The sequence below is a fragment of the Euprymna scolopes genome, chromosome 17, assembly GCF_053919585.1.
Source record: "Euprymna scolopes isolate OS-2025 chromosome 17, ASM5391958v1, whole genome shotgun sequence".
Lineage (NCBI taxonomy): Eukaryota > Metazoa > Mollusca > Cephalopoda > Sepiida > Sepiolidae > Euprymna > Euprymna scolopes.
The window spans coordinates 18,341,747-18,365,846 of record NC_136498.1 but is presented as its reverse complement, the minus strand read 5'-3'; the positions used below and the strand labels follow the sequence as shown (position 1 = coordinate 18,365,846).

At 33.0% G+C, this 24,100-nt stretch overlaps 1 protein-coding gene across 1 annotated transcript in view; it reads right to left on the bottom strand.

Moving 5' to 3' along the window:
* LOC145296707 (cholecystokinin receptor-like) overlaps positions 1-12,367 on the bottom strand; it is a 97,422-nt gene extending 85,055 nt beyond the window's left edge. Inside the window, exon 1 of the mRNA XM_080142684.1 lies at positions 12,007-12,367. The gene's annotated coding sequence lies outside the window, so the exon portion shown is untranslated. The remainder of the gene's footprint in view (positions 1-12,006) is intronic.
* Positions 12,368-24,100: the final 11,733 nt, after the last annotated feature.

Sequence of the window (24,100 nt, the reverse complement as noted above, 5' to 3'; positions counted from 1 at the left end):
CATATTTTACTACTGCTTTGTATAGATCTGAGTGCAAGTTGTCGGCGAAGGAAACAGAAACTCTAAAGCTGCATGAATTATTCACTTTTTTTATATCTGCGTTATTTTCAATAATCTTGGATTCGCGTAAATCTATTATTAGATTTTTCCAGATGATGTGTTGTTTCGAAATGTTCTCGGTGATTCAGACATGTCCAATTCATGTTCCGGTGATCTTTACAATAGAAACATTCGAACTGATATTGGAAAGGGATTAACTTTATTGGTCTGGTTTCACTTTTTTGTTGTTTTATTTATATTCCCTGTCTCCTTATTGCATATACAAACAGACACGAACATGCCTACACGTCCAATCGCTTTTAATGTTCACCTACATTTTAAAAATTCTATTTCAGTGTAAAGTATCAGAAATCAAGATGCTTCTTTCTGAAGCTAACACTAGATCTACACATGCGTCTAGCATAGAAATCTGACGTTGCCCGGTATTAAATGATGATCACCTAATGTTCTAAACTTCCAATACTGTAATTGTTATCGAATTGGATTAAATCGCCCATTTGCCTGCTCTGTTCAGAAACCCACCATGGTGCATCGGAAGAAAGCTTCACATGTCTTCCAGCAGTGAATTAATCTCCAATACATGGTGGTCTACATTACACTGTATAAAATCTATGTCGTTTTATGAAATTATTTTTATATAATGACTTGAATTAAAATTTAAAATGAAAAAGGCATGTGTCACGGTTCGATTTTGCTCTAAACAAAAACAATCATTTCGAACGCGTCCCTGTCTTCTTAAAGAACGTACTGTTGATTTTATACGCCGGGCCTTTCTGTTTGGGTGGTGATAAAACTTCTCAAATTCACTTGTAATGTAAGACTGCATAAAAGTGTTAATTTTGATCAAAATCAGATTGTTTCTTTTTATTTGGATTTTTTAAATGATCGATTTTCGGTGCTTATCAGCTGTATTTCGATATAAAATTATCGAAGAATACATTTGTGCGAATTTTCTTTTTTATAAATTGGCGCAGACGTGTTGGAGTAAATATGGAATGAATTCACACACACAAAGTGCATTTTATACATTAGTAAATGCATATATATATATATATATATATATATATATATATATATATATATATATATATATATATATATATGTATATATGTATGTATGTAAGTGCTGGAAAAGTTTGGCTGTACACCTGCTTTTACAGACAAATTCAAGCAACTTCATCGTAGTATGAAAGGTCGCGTTAACTTCAATGGTCGGCTTTCGGAAGAATTCCCCATTGATAATGTGTGAAGCAGGGTGATATAGCTGCACCAACATTGTTTTCGCTCTATTTGACTGCTGTGCTCTGGTATGGTTTCCACGATTGTGATATGGGTGTTTATATTAGATTCCGAACGACTGGAAAGGTGTTCAACCTCAGAAGATTCCAAGCCAAAACACTTGCTAGTGATAGACTTGTTAGGGAACTGTTGTATGCTGATAATGCTGACCTGGTAACACACTCCCCAGTAGATATGCAACTAGTGATGGATCTATTTACAAATGCTTGTACCTGCTTCGGACTGACAGTTAGCATTAAGAAAACTAAAGTCATGTACACTCCCTCTCCCGATGATCTGTATGTGGAACTTGATAGCTTCGTTTGTGGAAAGCGCCTTGAAATCGTAAAAAATTTTGTCAACCTTGGGAGTACCTTATCAAATGATGGCACTCTTAATGTGGAAATAAGACAGAGAATCAGCAAGGCATCTGATTCTTTTGGAAGGTTACAAGATAGAGTCTGGTCTGACGGTGATCTAACTCTGACAACTAAAATTTCAGTATATCAAGCATGTGTAGTACCATCCCTACTCTACGCATTTGAAACTTGGACCTTGTACCGGTCACATATAGAATTGCTTGAGAGGTTCCGTCAGCACTGCCTTAGACACATTCTTGGGTTACAGTGGTATAACTTTGTCCCTGATGCATATGTCTTAAAAAAGGCCAAAACAACCAGTATTGCTACCATTGTTATTAAGAACCAGATGCGTTGGGCGGGTCATCTCATCCGGCTTGAAGACTATCGACTCCCAAAACAGTTGTTCTATGGTGAGCTCTTTCTTGGAAAAAGGCCCCAGCACGAGCCCAAAAAACGTTTTCGTTATAGCATCAAGGAGAGTCTGGTGAGTTTTCATATTCCTGTTGACAGTTGGGAGTCCCTAGCGTATGATCGCTACCAGTGGAGGACACGGATATATAGGGGCGCAGAACACTTTGAAGCAGCCAAAATAGACCGAGCGAAGCTTAAGAGAGCATGTAGGAAATGCCAAACCTTGCCACCCAACCATGGAGATCTCTGGATCTGTAAGGTGTGTGATCGGGCTCTCTTGTCTAAGGCAGGTTTTGTTAATCACATGAAAGCCCACGATAATACAGGTTCCGCTGCTGCTAGTTTCATACAAATCAGTGAAAGTTTTCAGTGTCATGTCTACTTGATGGTGTGCAAGTCGCTGGCAGGGCTAAAAAGTCATCTTCGGGCACATGGACTTTTAGTGACTGAGGGAGTGGCTCTCGTCTAACAACACGTTGCAATCATCATGTATGTATGAATGTTCAACTAAAGTCCTATAACTTTTAAGCGTTGAGTTACTAAAGAAGTGAAGAACATTTTCTCTCCCCAGTTGACCAGTTAAATGTGTTATGGTATATCTTTCATGTGGTTTTATGGTCTTACTAAATTCCAAGACAAGAATTCATTTAGTCTGGTGGAATATCTTAGTGCTGTTACGTGAGGTACATCACTTCAAAAAAGTGAACTATTCTTTATTTGATTCGGTGCATAGACATGTCGAGAGGATCTTGTTTTAGCTTAAAATAGTATGTTATTTGGAATATTTAGCCAGGGTTTACTTTTAGCATGAAGTATCTTTATATATTTAACGTGTGTGTGGTCTGTTTTTTTATACGGTTGTGGGTGCTGAACAATCAACAGAACGAGGAAGCGACTAAAGGTAACTGAAACTAGGTTCCTAGAAATTTGGAAGATGTATTGGACAGAAAAAAAAGCACAAACCAAGAGGTATTAGAAATGGCAAACACAAAAAGGTCTCTAATAAGAACAATACGAAAAAGACAAACGATGTTCATAGGCCATGTCTACAGAAAAAACAGATTAGACCGGGATAGTTTGACGGGAAGGATCGTGAGTAGAAGAAGTAGAGGACGGCAGCAGAAACATACATTGACAGTTTGAATACCTGAGAAACATAAAAAAATAATGAGCAACAATGAATTCATGAATGCCTCGAATGGGGTAGATGAAGAGACATGGCCGTCAATGCTTGTTCCAGGCAGGACACCACTTGATGATGATGATGATGATGATGATGATGATGATGATGATGATGATGATGATGATGATGATCTTTATATAAGGTTGTCTTAACAAACTCTTGTTCATAAAAACCGAATACACTCGAGGATAGTCTCCAGCAGATAATTCAAGACAATGTGTGTGTAATAAGTATATAATAAATTTCGAATGTGCATTTTTACTTTCACGAATTTTACTTTTTATGGGATTTTTTTTTAATTGATTATTAAAACTTTTGTAATATTTCAATTAATCGAACAACAATTCTCACGGCGTTTCGGCCAATGTAAACTTCAAACTTCTTTCTGTGCATTTTGGCGTAACCAGGATTATTTATGTCGAACGTAGTATAATCTAAAACTTGAACGAGAGGAAACAGATCAACTCATTGCGATCGACCAAGAAGTTTTCGATCGTTAATCAATATTGATGCAGCCTGTGACTCGGTCGCAGCCCACGAAAGTTGTTAAGGCGTCGCAATCAATAAGTTGACATTCACCGACAATTCATGCCGCAGAATCTAGACTTGTATCTCTACAGAACACAGATTAAACATAAACTTACTCAAATGGGAACATAGAAAAGTGTGTCGTTATGTGTCAACAGTTTTGTGTAATAAAATTGGTGAGAGACTAAACGTCGTGGGCGATATTTGGTTAGCTTACTTTCTGCTATCTGGTTATGCGTATCATATATCCACTGCATAATATCATGTGCATTGCATGAGTTCCAATATCGAAACATGTGAGCTCTAGTCCTAACTGATTTGACTACAAGAAAAGGACCAGTCTAATGAAAATGCTACAAGAATTATTTGCTCATGTTGCTTCCTGTGTTCCTGGGAATGTACATTACAAAATACGAAATTGTCTGATAATTAATGTATGCGATTATGCTCCACACACACACACACACACACACACACACACACACACACACACATATATATATATATATACTAGTTCTATGTATCCGGCGTTGACAGAGAATCTGTTGCCCCCCCCCCACTTTAAACTTTGCAATGATGCCATGTAAAACATTAGCTCCTATGACGTCATAGAATACATATGTATGATATCGAAATATATCTGCTATTTTACCCCATTTTCACCCCAAACAAAGCACAGTGCCACTTTGATGAAGGGGTTTACTATCCGGGACATAAGTTGCGGGGTACTATGTAGGGAGTTGAGCAGCAAGATGTCCATTCACATTACACTTGAACTTCTGCATGTCAGTACTGCTGGGAAAGCAGGAACTCGGAAGGGAGTTCCAAAGTCTAGCAGTTCTGGGGAAGAAAATATTAGAGTAGAAGGCTTTCTTACATCTAGGGATCTCTACTGTTTAGGGGTGCGATTTTGCTGCTTGTCGGGTTTTTCAGGGGAAATTTACGTCGAGGGGGTACAAGGGCTTGTGGCTCGTCGGAGAATTCACCATTAAAATACTTGTAGAACAGGGAAAGAGATACAACATTTCGTCGATTGGGACAGAAGCCGATGCCTAGATGACAGTTCAGAACCTATCAGTTCGGTGTCTCTCTTTTGAACCCTGTCCAAGAGCGAGAGACTAGTAGCAGATGCACCAGCCCAAATGTGACAACAGCACTTCATGCATGGGCAGATGGTGGCCTTGTCGAGATACAGGATAGTTTCAGGCGTAAGTAGCTTTCTAGCACGGTAGAGAGAGCCCACCTTATTTACAGTAGCCTTGGCAATGCTCTCAATTTATATGTTCCAGCTCATGTTCGCTGCGAACGTTTGTGAGCAAATAAATAAACAACTAAACAAACAGACAGGAATACGGATTATTCTATTATTATTATTATTATTATTATTATTATTATTATTATTATTATGATCATCATCATCATGATCATCATGATCATCATCATCATCATCATCATCATTATTATTATTATTATTATTATTAGAATAGATATATCCTTAAATATAAAGGCATTTGTATGTGGGTGCATGTGTGTGTGAGTTCGTCCCCTATGGACTCGGAAACGTCTGGGCCGATTTTCTTTAAATTTCACACATATATACCTTATGTGTCTGGCAGTGTTCTTAGATACGTTTTGTATCAGAATGTCTTTCAATAAATATCAAACACCGATAATTGAAAAAATTAGATCAAAGAATCAACAGTCCGATTTTGACCAAAGATAACACACTGATACAGCCAAACATCACAAATGCATTTTAAAAGTTTTATCAACGCGCAAATTGAAGAATGAACGGCGTATAAAATTCAACAGTAGCTTCTTTGATAAGAAAAAGAGGGTGCGTTCGGAATGAACGTTTCTGTTTAGAGCACAATTAAACGATGATGCTTAACTTTTGCATTTGTAACTTTAATTTAAATCATTATATAAAAATGAATTTATAAAACCAACCGCGAGTTTTTTTACAGTGCAATGTACACTGTAATGTATTGTGGATAAGTGGTGGAGGCATGTGAAGCTTTTTTTCCGATGCACTGTGGTGTGTCCCCGACTAGAGTAGGCAATCAATCGATTTAATTAAAAAATAGGCATTTCCATAGATTATGATGGCCAGAAAAATATTGGAAGTGTGGAACATTAGTTGATCTTCATTTAATCCCGAGCAATGTCAGGTCTCCCTGCTGATATATATATACACACACACACACACACACACACATATATATATATATATATATATATATATATATATATATATGTATGTGTGTGTGTGTGTGTGTATTATTTGTTTTTGTTTTTGCGATACGTTTTGAATGAATTCAATTATTTACGAAAGTGCATTTTTACCTAAATGCGAGTTGGGAATAATTTTCCCTTAAACCAATTTAGTACCCTCACATGGGGAGCGGTATATATATTGTTTGTTTTTTTAAATATAATTATAATTATATTAAAAAAAAGAATATATATATATGTATATATATATATATATATATATATATAAGATATATATATATATATATATATATATATACAAGATATATATATATATAAGATATCTGATATATTTCTCTGTTTTCCTGTTTTTTTTTACGCTAAATTTCAAATTTTTGCTTTTTCTGAAAAGGTTCATTAATTATAACAAGATACATTGTCAATGGTTAATACTATTTATGTCGAGCGAGCAAGAGTGCATCTGGTTATTCAGAATACATTCCATTCGAGTACTTATAAAACAAAAGTACAGGCATGCAATACTGGGAAGATGGGAAAGGAGCTGGTGTTTGGTAGATAGTGTGGGAACTGTTAGATTAAAGGCTCTTTTTTACCTTATCTAAGAGTCAGGGGCACTATTGGTGCACTAGTCCAGATCTAACAATAGTACTTTATGCGTGGGTGAATGGTGGCTTTGAAGAGATATACGATACTAGCAGATGTGATAAGTTTTCTAGCCTCTTAGAGGAAGCCCACCTTTTTTGCAGTAGCCTTGGCAGTGTGTTATATGTATTTGTTCAAATTCATGTTACTTTTAAATGTTAGGCCAAGGAAAATGATTTTTTTTTATAATTGTTAGAGGAAAGGAGCGTTGGCTGAGTAGCATGAAATATTACCATCAATTCTATTATATATTAAAAGTCATATTCTAAGAGTTAAGCCATTATCTTGGATATGTGTGTGTTGGTTTCACGCACGTATTAAGACTAGAGTATGGCGTCATCAGAATATATACCTACCTCAGACACAAATGAAAGATCAGAAATGACATAGGTCATAAAATGGCCACCTGTGACAGACGCACATTAATGTAAAATTGTTTAGGACAATCTGGCTAAAAAGAATCTCATTCTATTAAATATTCGCCCAGTAATACCGTATAAATAAACTTTTACGGAAAACGATCACGTGACGCCTTAAAGCATTTGGATATATAAGAAGGTGGTCCTTCTCTAATTTCACAAGCTTTTTGTCTGTTCAGAGACGACTGATAGTGTATCGATAGTATATATATGTGTGTGGCTTGAGTGAAAGGTATTATTAAATACACACACACATACATATATACGTACATAATACATATATATATATATATATATATATATATATATATATATATTATAGTTCAGTTTAAGAATATATTCGTAGTATCAAATCCAGATAATATCCACTAGGTAGATATAATAGAGCTTAATTCAAAGATTGGTCCATTTATCTGGAGGCTGTAAGTAATTATTTACATCTATTTATACAGACATGTACATGCCTGTATAAATAATATATATATGTGTGTGTGTGTGTGTCTGTGTCTGTGTGTGTGTGTGTGTCTGTGTCTGTGTGTGTGTGTGTGTAAATAACCCTACTCTCGAGTGGCCTTCGAATCTTGATAAGTGGTGACTCCCATTAAAAAATATTAATATAAAAGACATGTATATGCCTGCATAAATGATTATATATATATATATATATATATATATATATATATACGTTAATATTCAAGGGGGATGAAGTAAGACACATTAGTGAAAATTCAGATATCTCCGACTTTTGTATCATCTAAGACGTAGTTATTAGATAATAATAAAAAAAATTCATCAAATTCCAGTATCTTTGGTGTATATAAATAGTATCATATAGGTAGAACCTTCCATTTGAAAATCCAAATATTTCAGATTTGCATTAAATTTTATCGGTTGTCCATTAAACATCAATTAAGCAAAATTCACTAAATTCATGTTTTTCCTTAAAAAATTAAATTTTTGAAAAAAATTATAATCAGAATCATGTAATACGTCTGATTAAAATTGAAACAAGTATTCTAGGCATAAGGTTTGGTAGTTCAATCATCGTAAGGAAAAATAAAAGTGGCACAAAACTTGTTCACGAAATTATTTTATTCGTTCTTGCACGGGTATTCTTCTCGTTTAAAAGAACTTTTACATTTGACATTCAACTCATCGAAATTTATGGTAAAACGTTTGATGACGATTAATTGGAAAACGTTTGATGATGATTAATTGGACATTAAACATTATTGGATCTCTGACGAAACAGATTAATGTCGAAACATGGCTCGATTAGCGTAGTTTTTCTTAATGTTTATACAATGTTATTTATAAAAGATCTACTCATGTATTGAGCACTTTTGCAAAAAAATATGTTTTTCTGTCACATTTTATTAACACATTTGAACTTAGTTAATTGATCTATACTATATCTCTTTTCGTCTGTTTTTCCGTTCAACTTTTTCTTGAAAATTATTTAGAAAGATCTTGCTGAAAATGTGTATTAGCGTTTGTATTGATAAGGTGCAGCGAACTAGATAGTATATTATTCGATCAATACAAAATAAGGAATAAGTAGAGATGAATATCAGTTAGCATTTAATACGAAAATGGATACTAATCTAATTTATAAAACTCACTATATCTTTCTGTTTGTCTGTCTGTCTGTCTCCATATTTTCAAGCTTTATCTCTTCCGAAACATAAAGTCGCAGAGCAGCGATAGGGGCCTGAAGAGATTAGATTGTTATGGAATGTTGGTTTATGGGTCTTTAGCCGGTTAAAATAGTTTTTAAATTGTCAAAAAGGGGTTAAATCTTCTTTTTTAAAATCGTTATTCATTTAGTACATTCATCCTAGTTTATTTTTAATCAGTTCGTAAGCGTAAGTACAGTGATAACGTCACCAGCTTTGGATGTTACAGTTTTGCCTTTGGTTTTGATTCTAGCTGATGGTACCCAACTACTTTTTATTTACTTTTGAAATCACTATAATAATAACGTACAAAAATCTGGACAAATTAAAATATCACATTTAAGCATATTTTACGACCCTCCCAGCAGTTTAACCATATTCAGCTCTCAATTTGTTATAAATCATTCTAAGTCAATTTTTCCCGTTTTTAAAAAGCTTAAAAGTCTAATCATACATGTGTGTGTGTGTGTGTGTGTGTGTATATCTCTCTCTGTGTATATATATGTATGTATATATGTATGTATATATATATATATGTGTGTGTATATATATGATTATTTAATTTAATCACATAAATTAATATACCAAAGTATAAATTTATGCATGAACTATTTACTTCAACAGTGCTCAATACGTAGGTAAAGCTAGGTAGTATGTTATTGCCATATATATTTTATAACTTACTATATATATATATATATATATATATATATATATATATATATAACGAAACCCGCCACACAATAGAGGACAAAGCTATGATATTGTCTGTTTATTATACAAGCATTATTGGTTACATATGTGCATAAATATCATAGTGGAATCTTAATTCAAAAAGACAACTTCATTAGACTAAAAAAGCCATACAATGATGTCAGTAATGAACATCAAACGTACGTATGTCTATAGTTATTTAAAAAATATATATTTATTAAGAATACATATATATATTGCAGCGTATTATATATATATATATATATATATATATATATATATATATATATATATATATATAATACGCTGCCGGTGTTTCCTAATCGTAATGTATGTTTAACTATGATATTTTAATTTATGCAGATTTTGTATTTAGAGCCAATTCACTGTTGATTATCTTTTGTGTCAATATATAGCAGTGATCGCCCGGCGTGGCCCGGTCGTAAATTATACTTGAATGTGATATTTTAATTTATGCATGTATCATCTTTATTACTACAAAGCCAATACTCTATTGATTATTACATTGTACCCTATATATAGTAGTGAATTCAAAAGTTTAGAAAACATGATTTAGGTTCCATCAGCTATAATCGAAATCGAAACATGCAACTCTCCAGCTTTATCGTTACCGTCTGAGCTAAAATAGATAGAAAAAATTAACTCGCATTAACATACAAATGTATATTTTCATATGCGTAAAGAAGTATTTAAGTTGACTTACGCCTGCCAAGTTCTGTTTTTTTAGTTTTCACAGCTATTTTTACCGCCTAAAAGACAAAGCAAGTGAATTCCACAGGCCAAATTTCCTATATATCAAGTTTCAAGTCTTTAAACCAATAATTGACAAAGTAGTTTAATAGAGACCTTCCTATGACATACACACAGACACACACATATATATATACATATATATATATTGATCAATGCTATTATACTCCCTATAGAATTTTTTTTAATATTCTGAAAAAGATCATCAAAATGTCAATCTAAGAGAACTCTGACGGCAGAAACTCCTTTACAACTTTAAATATATCCAATTATGAAAATCCAAACTATATTTTTTGCAGGGATACCCGACGCTGCCCGAGATTGGATGAAGTTCAACAAATGTACCACAGTTCCAATACTTTTATTGTCATCAAAATCGTTTGAATTGCCCATTTTACAATCAAATCGATCGATTACTTGATCTGGTCTGAGACTCATCGCGGTGCGCCGGGAGTAAATGTCACGTCTTCCTGCAGTGACTTAGTCAACAGTGCATTGTAGTCGTCATTTCCCTGTAGAGAACTTACTATTGATTTTTTTTAAAAAATTATTTCATATAATAGGTTAAATTAAAGTTTAAAATGCAAAAGTTATCAAAACTGGTTCAATTGTGCTCTGAAAAGAAACCTTCATTTCGAGCGTGCACCTGTCTAGCAAAGAACCTCCTGTTGATTTTGTAAAAATATTTTATATAATGGCTTGAATGAAAGTTTTAAATGCAAAAGTCAAGTACCATGATTCAATTGTGTTCTAAACAGAAACATTCATTTCGAACGCACCATTGTCTTATCAAAGACATCCTGTAGATTTCATACTCTGGCCATTTCTGCTTCTAAAATGTTCTTGTGATGTTAGGTTTTATAAGGTGTTAACTTTGTTCATAATCAGATTTTTCAATTATCGATTAATGATTTTAGATATTTATTAGATGCACTCCGATACAAAACCGATTCAATAACACTCTCAGACCCATAAAGTATATTTGTGTGAAATTACATAAAAATCAGACCAGCTATTTCGGAATCCATATATATATATATATATATATATATATATATATATATATATATATATATATATATATATTATTTTATGGAGCAACATAAAATTTTCTTATCTATTTTCAGCAGTGCTCAATACGTAAGTAGAGCTTTGTAGCAAGTGTATAAGTAAATATATAGGACAATCAGGTTACACAGAATTTTCCTTGTGAGGATTCGTCAGGTATTTGCAAAACTTTATATATATATATATATATATATATATATATATATATATATATATATATATAATTCTCCGAGTAAACACCTAATCTCTGTCATTACCCCAATGTGACGTATTTCTTCCCCCTCCAATAGAGCTTTGAGATCGAAGTCCTTTTAAAACTTCAAGTAAGTACATTTGATTTGCTAAACTTTAAAACATATAAGGCAATAATACAAAACGTTCTCCAAAATGCCTGTTTCTTCAGACTATATTAGAAGACAAAATGCGTGAGAACAAAAACAATAAAGAAAATACGTTGTTGTGAAGATAATGATAAAAAATGCATAGTTTTACTCATTATATCCCGAGCAACTAGTTCAAATTCTACGAGTTCAAATGATAATAGGATGATAGTTAAATACATAGAGCAACAAGGATAAAATATAAACTTTGCATGAAATAAATTTTTAAAATGATGGTTTCAGCTTCATGTAAATTATAAAAAAACAAATATCACTTACCTTTTTGTCTTTTTCCCATTCACTTTCAAATTGTTGTTTCAATTCGTATCATTTCAGTCGATGTTGCATCTCTCCAAACGATGTGGCATTGTTAAATACGAATGTTACTGGTTCATGCTTTAAACATAGTAAAAAAATGTACAAACTTTTCACACGCATACATACATATATATGCTCAAACTTTTCACACGCATACATGCATATATATACGTAAACTTTTTACGCACATACATGCGTATATATGTTTAAACTTTTTATGCACATACATACATGTTTACGAATTTCATAAATATGTAATGCTTGTATTGATTACAGGGAACGTTTTCGATCAACGTATTTTTCGAAAATTAATTTAAAACGTGATTAACCTCTCTCTCTTCCCCTTTTCCCCCCCCTCTCTCTCTCTCTCTCTCTCTCTCTCTCTTTCTCTCTGTTATTATATATATATGTATATATATATATATATGTATATATGTATGTTTATTTATTTGTCTCTATATATGTCCTTACCTCTACCTATCTCTCTGTATGTTTGTCCATCTCTATTTTTCTATTTCTATTTATTTTAGAACTATCTACATGTTAACAACTTTCACAAATATGTAATTCTTGTATTGGGAACAAGGGACGGTTCTAATCTGCGTATATATCAAAAGTTATTTGAAACCATGAATACTCTCTCTATATCTCTCTATCTCTCTCTCTCCCTCTCATATATATATATATATATATATATATATATATATATAGCTTTGTAACTCTCGTTTTCCTTAATCTGTCGTTTAGTTATAACATTCCATGGAGGATGCTTTCGATCGAAATCTATCAACCATTATTGTAGGCTAGTTTGTTTTTTTATTGTTTTGAAATGGTATATAGTTCCTTAAAGTGGCATCGTGCCTTGTCTGAAGTGATTTACATATAAACAAAATCTCTGGATATCTGAGAGAAGATTGAATAAGTATTATTTTCGCAAAATTCTCAAAACATCAAACTTTTAGGAAATTTTTCTTTGTCTTTCAAGTGATATAGAACGCTTGCGTATAATTAGAATTCCAAAATAGAAAAAAAAACTGAGAAAGAAAAAATACGTTAGAATAATTCGAAAAAGTCCGGTTTAATTCCAATCATTTCTCTTCGGTTGCATTTTCCACTAATCGAATGACCGTCCGTGTTTTACGGTGATTACAGTAAACGAATGTTTCCCCCCCTCTTCTGCATTACATCGACCTCAACTTCCTAGCAGTCTGTGCGTTCTGTCCAACATCCAGCACGTGTCTACACATTACTGTCGGTGTGTGCGACATTTTTTCGCACACTCTGATGCAAACGATTACTTTTTTTTCAGCTTTCTTTTCTTTTGCTTTTTAAGTGCGGACACATAACTGAATTCTGTTGCATGCCTATACGAACTGGGTGATCTTTTGCGACGAGTGTGCTCATGAAAATAATCTCCTTAGAATCTCTATATAATATGTCAGCAGCTAAGTTTCCCCTACCACACGTATATATATATATATATATATATATATATATATATATATATATATATATATATATATATCGTCATCCACATACAGTACTGTTTCGCTGTTTCACAGCTCATCAGTGCGGCTAGACATGCAACTACCTCAAACCAGGATCAAAACCCGATCGCCCAACCGGTGCTACTATACAGCAGTGAATTAACAATGTTATGACATTGTCCAAAGTACCTAAGCTTAATTTGTTTACACAAAGAGCATCGCTTCATACGCTAATGGTAATTTGTATATCACTTCCCTAAGATAGGGAGCATTATATATATATATATATATATATATATATATATATATATATATATATATATATATATATATATATATACCCTTTTTACTTTTGGAAACTATTATTTTTTTAAACTAGCAACTGTTCCCATTTTTTCTTAATATGGTTTGGTTCAATTGTTCTGTTTTACGACCAATCAACTTTTTTCGGGTTAGTTTATGCTGAATTTAGAAAAAAAATAGTTTTATGCAACATGTTCTTTGTATCTTAAAATATTTATTCATAGAATTTGGTTTGATTATTTATTTTTCTTTTTTGTTTTTTGTTTTACGACATATCAACCTTTTTCGAGTTATGTAATTCGGAATCCCGTCATTTTGGTAAAAGCTTTTACTTTAAAGTTCTTTATATCTGCAAATATTTATTCATGGCGTTCGGTTTGTAAAGGAAATTTGTTGTATTTTTTTCTGAATTTGCAGAATATTAATGAGTTTTTTCAAAGCTAAAAGGAAAAAAAAATTAACATCAATGTTAGGTGAATTTTAGGTCAGAAAGGAACTATCTCCAGTCAGCCTGATCTACTAGCACCATAAACATAGAGGTTAGGTTTAGTCGTAAATCATATATTCGATTAAAAAAGCACATATTAAAAGTGCACAGATTTATGGGAAATTTTTCTAAAAATCTATATATTGATACCTATATAATTATACTTATATATGATATACTATATATAATATATTAATAGTATTATAACGTGCGTACTATGTGTCACGGTTTCCAGATTATAAATTATTCAATCGTGAGTTCCTATTTATAAAAAAAGAGGATAAAAGGTGATAACAACTACGAACATTAACTAAGTATATAGATGCTCTAATTTGATACTCGTTGTACGTTATCAACATCTATCCTTATTTTTAATACATAGAATTTCCCGATCATCGAAGATGTAATGTAAAAAAAAATGTTGCTTTTGGACCGTACGTGAAACTAAAATATACTTTCTTGATTTTCTGGCTAGGATCCAAGGGTAGTATCTGTTCTATTTAAAGGTGGTATAATAATATCGTGGGGTTTCCGTTCATGCTAGGCGCCCATAAATGGAAATATGTCACAGACTCCTATAAGGATATTGGATATAAACAGTAATAACCGGATATATTCTGACACTACATCAACCAGATTACTTAGATAAATAATTTTAGAGTTTTAACAAATGGTTACAATAATATCACGGCGTCTCCATTCACAGAATGTACAACAGCAATATATTGCATATAATATATTCAATTACATATGAAAGATGCCGCTGTGGAATTTTCACAACTCCCGCTTGTTTCTATGTATTACGTTGCCAACTAAATTCCTGACTTTTTTGTTATCTTGAGCGTGCAATAAGTAATGCCCCTGACTCACTTTTCATAGCAGTAGAGCAACGAAACTTGGCACAGTTATTAGTCTTTCTCTACATAGGAACCACCCAGAGTTATGCATTTCTCCCATCGTTTGATGCAACTCTGGAGACCGTTTTTGTAGAACACCTCAGGTTGGTCATACAATCACGACGTGACTTCAGAAATCAAGTCTGCAACATCTGGGAAACGCTTTCCTTTCAAAAACAACTTCATGGCTGGGAAGAGGTGAAAGTCAGAGGGTGCAAGGCCATGAGAATAGAGAGGACGGGGAGATTCACAACCACATGCCCGTGCTTCTGATCTGCCCACATGCGAGTTGTGGACCGGAGCGTTGTCCTGCAGGAGGAGGGTACCTTTGCTAATCTTGCCCCGCCTCTTGATTTTGATAGCTTCCCTTAATTTCCTCAAAAGTGAAGCATAGTAGGCTCCTGGAATTTTTGTACCATTTGCCAGGAAATCTGTCATTACTACTCCGTCCTGGTCCCAGAAGACTGTGAGCATGACCTTGCTAACGGAGGGCTGGACCCTCTTTTGAGGTGGTGAGTCCAAGTGCTTCGACTGCATTGACTGGGATTTGGTCTCTGGATCATAGTGATGGACCCAGGTTTCATCCTGTGTAATCAGTCTTTTGGAAAAATTTGACTCATCTTCTTGGCACATCTCCAAATTCATCCTCGAGCACTCGACACGTTCTCGCTTCTGGAATGGTGTGAGCAATCTGGGAAACCATATGGCAGACACCTTATGCATATGCAAATGGTCATGAATGATAGTTTCCACAGACCCTGTACTAATCTTGACATCTTGGGCTTTTTAGCGTCAGTTTTGTTCAAGTACTTTATTGAAAAGTAGTTTGACGTAGTATGCGTATCCCCTCGACGTAAACATATCTGACTAATTCGATAAGCATTTTTTAGTTGGGTATCACTACTTATCAAGCCCTGGACGCAACTCGAGGATAAGGCTTAAGAAATTTAAGGTTGTAATGTAGTAATCGTTAATCGTGTAACTTTGATTATTTGTGGCTATGACTCAACAAGAACTTGCTTACATTGGATTTGAAGGCTACCATGTTATATTCAACTTGGAAGCAGGCCAGTGGAACAGTGTTCCACATGCGGGCAGTTCGGGAAAAGAAGCTTTGTCCACGGAATCTGTGTTTAGACATAGTTCGAGAGTTGGAGAAATCGTATATAATAGTTGTAGCTAGTCAAGTGCTTTTTGTGAAGGTTTGGTAATGTGGACCCATAAATTGAAGTTTAATCGAACACTTGCCATGAAAATAATGATAAAATTCAAACTCTTCACTGTATAAATCATGAGAAGTCGGAGGGCCTCCTACTCTGATAGTTTTTACTCTCAAACTGCAAGACTTTGGAAATCCTTTAGTGTTTTCTGCTTCACTGACTAAAAATAAATATAATGTAAATAGACACCCCGCAGCCTAACTCACAACATAATGCATTTGTAGATATGGTCTCAAATAGTCGCCTCGTACGTTCATGTCGCAATATATCTTGTTTAGGGTGAATAACAATATAATAAAAAATAAGTTAATTTTGTTGATCATTATAATAGAATGAAAATTTAGGTTTGTTTTGGTTTGTCATCTATTAGTTATTTCATGTATAATATTAGGTTGACGGGAAAGTCTTTGCGGATTTTTTAATTTTGATTTCAAATGATGTACTATCAAATAAGGTTTCGTTATAATATGTTTAGTTTATGTATCATTTTAAAATGCATTTTTCTACCTATCTAATCGTTTAAATTACAAGTCGTTTAAAACAATAGTGCTTTTTAAAAACGTTGAATACAAGAAGGAAAAAAAAGCAAATTCGCATAATTTTCTTATTTCACTTCAAGCTAGGCCGAAAAGATGCTGAAACAGCTCAGAATATCAACGAAACTTTTGGCATAGGAACGAATACTGAACACACAGCACAATGATGGTTTAAGAAATTTTGAGGCGGCGACGAGAGTCTTGAAAATGATGAGCGTAGTGGTCGGCCATCGCATGTTGATAACGATTAATTAAGAACCTTAGTCAACAACCTTAGTTTACGAAAAAATTTTGCCAAGAAGGAAATTTTACAGATAGCGTACCATCATTACTCTCAGAAAACGGCAATCTGTAAAGTCTCTTATTTTTTTTACTTTTATTTTTATTCCGCCTGAATAGGAGACTGCAAATTACTTAACTCATGCATTCATAGACTGTTGCAGATAGTGAAAGCGTGAGACACTGAGAAAGCAACTCCTATCATAGACTTGCATCAAAAGCAGACATGAGCTTTTAATAAAAGTGCATTAGTGGTGATTATGTAGAAAAATAAATTCCGGGGCACGAAAGGTCGCTTGTTTTTAATTTTATCAATCCCGTCTTAAATATTTAGAGGAAAAAATGGAAATCTACTTTTGTAACAACCCTCGTATATTTAATAAAATGGCGGTAGAAATTCTCCTCTGAACCAACGTATCGTAGGTTTACAACAACAGATACCACATACAAATCCAATACATTTAGCCTAATTTCTTTCGAACACCATCACATACATATTCTGTCATGATATTAAAATGTTACATTGCATCCGACGAGAAAAACCATCACAATCAATACATCTTCAAAGGAAGGGGTTCCTATTTTACTCTCTAAATAGTAACTCCTACCACCGCTTCCAATTGACACCGGGAACAAGTCTACATTTTCCTACGCTATTGAGATTACATCGATCGTAACTGCAGAATAGATGCATAGATATACCATAATCTTTCAGTTTTTCGATATATAATTAACAAAGTCTCTCTTCACATAGTCCGTCCTTTTCTGATTGATTGAGCCTTGAACATTCTATAATTCTAGCATTCCATTTTCCCAACATTAACGAATGGTTACTAAATTTAAAATATCGCATCACTATACACAACTTCTGTTGTTAATGTAAGATGCCATATTCTGGTGAAAAATAATTATATATATATATATATATATATATATATATATATATATATATATATATCATATTTGCATTTCTTATTTATTGTATTTGCTGTTTATTTCCGTGTTTTATTTGGACATTAGTCTGTTGGTGTGTGTGTGTTTGGCTGCGCGTGTGTCTCCCTATTACTTTGTTGGTTTATCCCTTAAAAAGTTTTCTTGTAATTTTTTTTTTTTTGCTACGTATTATTATTTATAAAACGCTATACTTTTATACAAATTTAAAATCATCTAAAATGGTTATTTTACAATACTTGCAAATGCGAGCTCCAATACATGTCGGTAATTAAATTAAACAGTCATGTTTACACCGCTTTCAACATAAAGTATCCACAATTATTGAAAATATCAGAAACATCAATTTTTGCCTTTTTTTGTTGACATTTCTTTCCCATTTTCACTAAGCCACAGCAACTCGAGAATATATATATATATATATATATATATATATATATATATATATATATATATATATATATATATATATATATATATATATATATATATATATATATAATGTACGTGTTCAGTATTATAAGCCATTCGTGTGCGTATATTGACGGGCGTATCTCTCTCTTTCTCTCTCTATTTGTGTGGCCTTGTCTGTCTGTCAGTGTTTGAAGCGGTCTCTACGAAACTACTTTGTCAATTGTTAATCTACAGACTTGAAACTTGAAATTTTTAATTTTTTCATTATTACATTTTCACCCCAAACAAGGCACATTGCCACTTTGGTGTAGGGGACTACTATCAGGGGCAACAACTACTGGGGCACTATGTAGGGATTTGGGCAGTAAGATGTCTGTTAACGTTGCACTTGAACTTATGCACGTCAGTACAGTTGGGGAAGCAGGGACCTGGAATGGAATTCCAAAGTCTAGCGGTTCTGGGGAAGAAACTACTGGAGTAGAAAGATCTTTTGCATCTAGGGATCTCTACAGTGTGGGAGTGGGATTTTGTAGCCTGTCGGGTCTGTCGAGGATGTTTACGTCGTGGGGGCACAAGTGCTTGCAGTTCGTTAGAGCATTCACCATTAAAATACTTGTATAACAGGCAGAGGGATGCAACGTTTCGTCGATGGGACAGAGGCTGAAGCTTAGCTGCCAGTTCAAGGCCTATCAGATTTGCGACTCTCTTTTGAAGCTTGTCAAGGAGCGAGAGACTAGTAGCCGATATTTGAGTCTATGGAACAAATACGATCTGGTTTTTAGCCGCTCAAAATATCTACTAATGGGGCAATATTTTAATTAATTGAAACTTGGAAGGCATACGTCACTAAACGTGTTATTTCTAGGCATGCGCAAATATGCATTTATATCTTTCGCGGCGTTATTCTTTTGAAGTTTTTGTATGGACTTAGGTCAAACGTTAAAAAATAAAGCTGGAGAAATGCATGCTTTGGTTTCGATTCTAGTTGGTGCCACCCAAGTTTTTTTTTTTTTACTTTTGGGTACAATATAATAATCAATAATGTATTGGCTCTGTAATAATAAATATGGAATATGAGATTAAAAATATCATTTTAAGCGTATTTTACAACCAGGCCACACCGACTGACCTGCTAGTATATATATATATATATATATATATATATATATATATATATATATATATATATATATATATATATATATATAAAGTTGAATGTGTGTGTGTGGTCACGGATAGGCTCCTAAATGGTTGACTATTTTAAAAAACTGATTACATATAATGATAGAAGATTATCGAGACACAGGAAGGGGTAGGTTTGATCTGGCAGAACAGTGGTTCATTAAAATTATGGGGTCTGCGTTCGCGCCTGGTCCACAAAGTATGGAAATAAAAAAATTAAAAGTGAAAAAAAAACGTTTACAAATGATTTTGATATAGGTGTACATATGAACACTTCGATAAGTGTGTTTTAACTTAAATAGGGATGGTATAATAAAATTGTGGATCCTGCGTTCGTGCATGGCCTCCATAGAATGGAAATAGATATCAAACTTTTATGAAGACTTTTCATATCTATCTGCGTAAGTATACTTTGATAATTATGTTTCAGTTTGAAGAAAAATGGTATAATAAAAGTATGGGGTGTTCGTTCGCGCCTGACCTCCATAGAATGGAAATATGTCACAAAGTTTAACAAGGTTTTTTTTTTAATATAGATCCACAGAATATTGTGATAAGTGTTTCAGTATGACGAGGTATGGTATAATAAATTATGGGGTTTATCTGTTTTATTTTTACTTTCATCCTATTTTGCTTTAGTTTTGATACCCCCAAATTCGAAACTATCTCTTTATTACCCTTCCTTTTTATAACCTATCATACTTTAATAAATCAGGGTTAATTTTCTGTAGGCTGTTTTTGAACCCAGTCAACGACGGGTACTTTTGCTACTATATATATACATACATATATATATATATATATATATATATATATATATATATATATATATATATATATATATATATAAAATATATTTTAGTCATCGACATACAGACCTGTTTCGTTGTTTCACAACTCATCAGTGCCGCTAGACTAACATATATATATATAAGAACAAGTAGTTAATAAAACATGTTAAAAAACACTTTGAAAAAGAATTAAAAACCTATTTCATTTTAAAAAAAGGAAGCACAAAATAAGTGGATAGTCCTTAATCGGCAGTGTTTCGAAGAAATACTTTCCTTCTCATCAGAGGGTAGGATTTAGCAAAATGCGGGATCGGATTTTGCTTGCAAAAGTATTTGATGAAACTACAAGTAAGTCATAGATCTTGCTTGGTAACAAATAGTGAAGGAGAGGGAATATGGTGAAGAAAAAGGTGATTTCACGTGATATATATATATATATATAGATAGATAGATAGATAGATAGATTTGGTATAATACACACACACACACACACACATATATATATATACGAATATTGTATATTATACATATATATATATATATATATATATATATATATATATATATATATATATATATATATACCGTACGTTGAGGTAATTCGCTAAATCTGGGGGTAATTGCGCCAACTAAAAAAATTGCTCTTTATATTTACTTTTAGCTAATTGGCACAATCACCCTGGACTTGGTGCAATTATCCCAAAGTAAGAGAGAGAGACCAAGATTCCCGTCAATTTATCCACGCAAATAGAATGAAGCAAAATGACTCATAAAATTAAATACACACAATATAAATATACACAGACAACTATGAATATATATTTTACAGTCTGAGAAGTATTTTTGTTCTGGCGTGAAACTTTGGTAGCTGAAGCAATCAGCTGCTACTGACGGTCATTCACGTCGACATTAACGTACACGCGTTCATTTTGTTTTAAGAATTTTTTTTCTTTGTCAATCGACCGAGAGATTTCGCGGGAATGATTCACCTGTTAAGACTATGAAGAATCGCTGCACAACGTTGATAGTTTCGGTTTCTTTCCACTGTTTCAGTTTTCTTCGTTTTCTTTTTTCTTTTTAATAAAAAGCATATCACCGCTCTAAATATGAAAATGTTGTGTGTTTGCCATGAGTCTATTATTATTTGTTAAAAGAAATTCATTATTTTACGGCAAGAATACGGATTATATTTCCGAACTTATACATAAAAGCAACTTAGTGCTACATAGTCTCCGTTGAATTGTGATAGACAATCAGTACTTCCCGTAAGCGTGAATGTGCGCGGAATTTTTAGCAACGGTTGCGCAATTCCTAAGCACAACCCTTGTGAACCGACTATGCTTAATTCCTGATTTTCGATCTTGGAGATTTTCCATGAGTATATTTTTTATTTGTCAATAGAAATTCATTATTTTACAACAAGTAAACGGATTATATATCTTATACATAAAAGGTTTATATATATATATATATATATATATATATATATATATATATATATATATATGGGGGGGTATATGTTTATATATATATACTAGCATTTCAGCCCGGCGTTGCCCGGGTGTTTGGATGTGTATGTTGAGCAAAAAAAAAGTGGTAGTAGGAAGGCAGGCTCGAACCGGTACCGCAAAGGGGGAAAAGAACGGGGTAAAACCTAACGTTTATGCTGTTACGACCACCGCCAAACCGGAAGCGACGTTTTTTAAAATTAAGGCTAGACAATCTAAAGAAGAGGATAACTTTAAAAAATATCGGCGAAAAAATTGACCCCCCCTCCTGTAGAAAAGTTCCGAGTTGAAGGGGAAGATATTTATGTTTTTAGCCAATTTTTCGATATTTGTCGTATGAAAGGTCGAGCTTTAAAACGATACTGATTTTGGTAAAATCCGTTGCCTCTATTGAAAGTTTAAGGCAGACATTCAAACAGACATGCATACATACATTTATATATTGGTAACCAAAAAAATTCGACCCAAACTGATGAAAAAGCTTGCCCTGTCTCTGAATACCCTTTATGTAAAAATTCAAATATTTAGACCAGAAATTGTCTGAGTAATTTGGAAGAGACCGCAGAGGTCAATTATTTTCAACTTTGACCACTATTATGACCCCTTAACATTTATTGTTTTGGGCTCAAATGAAGTTATTAAGTTAAATCCATGTCCAAGGAACCTATATCTAAAATTTCAAGTGCGTGGACCAAAAATTGTCGGAGGAGTTTAGTAGCGTTATGAAAGGTCAAATCGTTGAACTTTGACTCCTTAATCGCCAAATACCTGGCCAAAAACCGATCACATCGATTTTTCCAAATCTCAGTACCCTGTATATCAAATTTCGAGTCTGTAGACTAAAAATTGACAGAGTAAATTGCGTAGGGAAATGTACACAGACACATACACAGACACACAGACACACAGACACGTTCACGTTTATAGATATATAGATAGATTGATAGATACATAGATAGATATAGATAGATAGAGTAGACAAAAATATATGCGTATACATAAATATATATGGAAACAATACTGTGTGTCCTGTAAACTTTTTACGCAAATATTATGCAAGTATAAATCAAGTAGAATATCTGCATGAATATAATCGCACGTAATAGTTAACTAAAGATGATCATCCCATGAGAAAACCGAAAAAACTAATAAGGAATTAATTAAAATGAATGTTTAAAAGAATATGCAAATTAGCTAGATCCTTTGCTAGTAACTGTAATTCCACAACCCATATATAAGAAAAGTGTATTTTCTTTTTGAATAAATAGAAAAGAGGGTTTTTAATATGAATATCAATACGCACAAAAGGAAAACGGATTTATTAGGAGTATATATATATATATATATATATATATATATATATATATATATATATATATATACAATGGCAGCAAGTCATTATTAAAGCACGTCTGATTGAACACGAAAGTAATACTTTTTTCTGGATATCTTTTCAATTTGCCGAGATGTTTTTTCATTTCAGCTGGCATGTTATATATAATGTCGCCCAAAAGTTGTTGTTCAGCCATATTTTTATCAAGCGGTTTCTATTGATGTGTTCGATCGTCGTTGTTTTTTTCGTTTACTTTTCTTTTTCTCTGAAGATTGGTGTATTTATAGTTTTTCTTTTTGTTGTTGTTGTCTTTTTATTGTTTATAAAGGTTTTATTTTTAATTTCGGTTTTCTTATTTTATACTTTATTTATTTAATTTCTTGTTAGTTATTAAATACGGTTAGTATATTTATTCCGGTGTTAAATATATATATATATATATATATATATATATATATATATATATATATATATATATATATATATATATATATATATATATATATATATTATTATTATTATTATTATTATTATTATTTGGGGTAGACAGTTAAATATGTTCGCTACAAATAGCCATCTGTTTCAGTCAAAGAGACTTCATCAGGCGACCTGGAACGTCTCGACCCAAAAAAGAAAAAGAAATATATATATATATAGTCCCCGTTCAA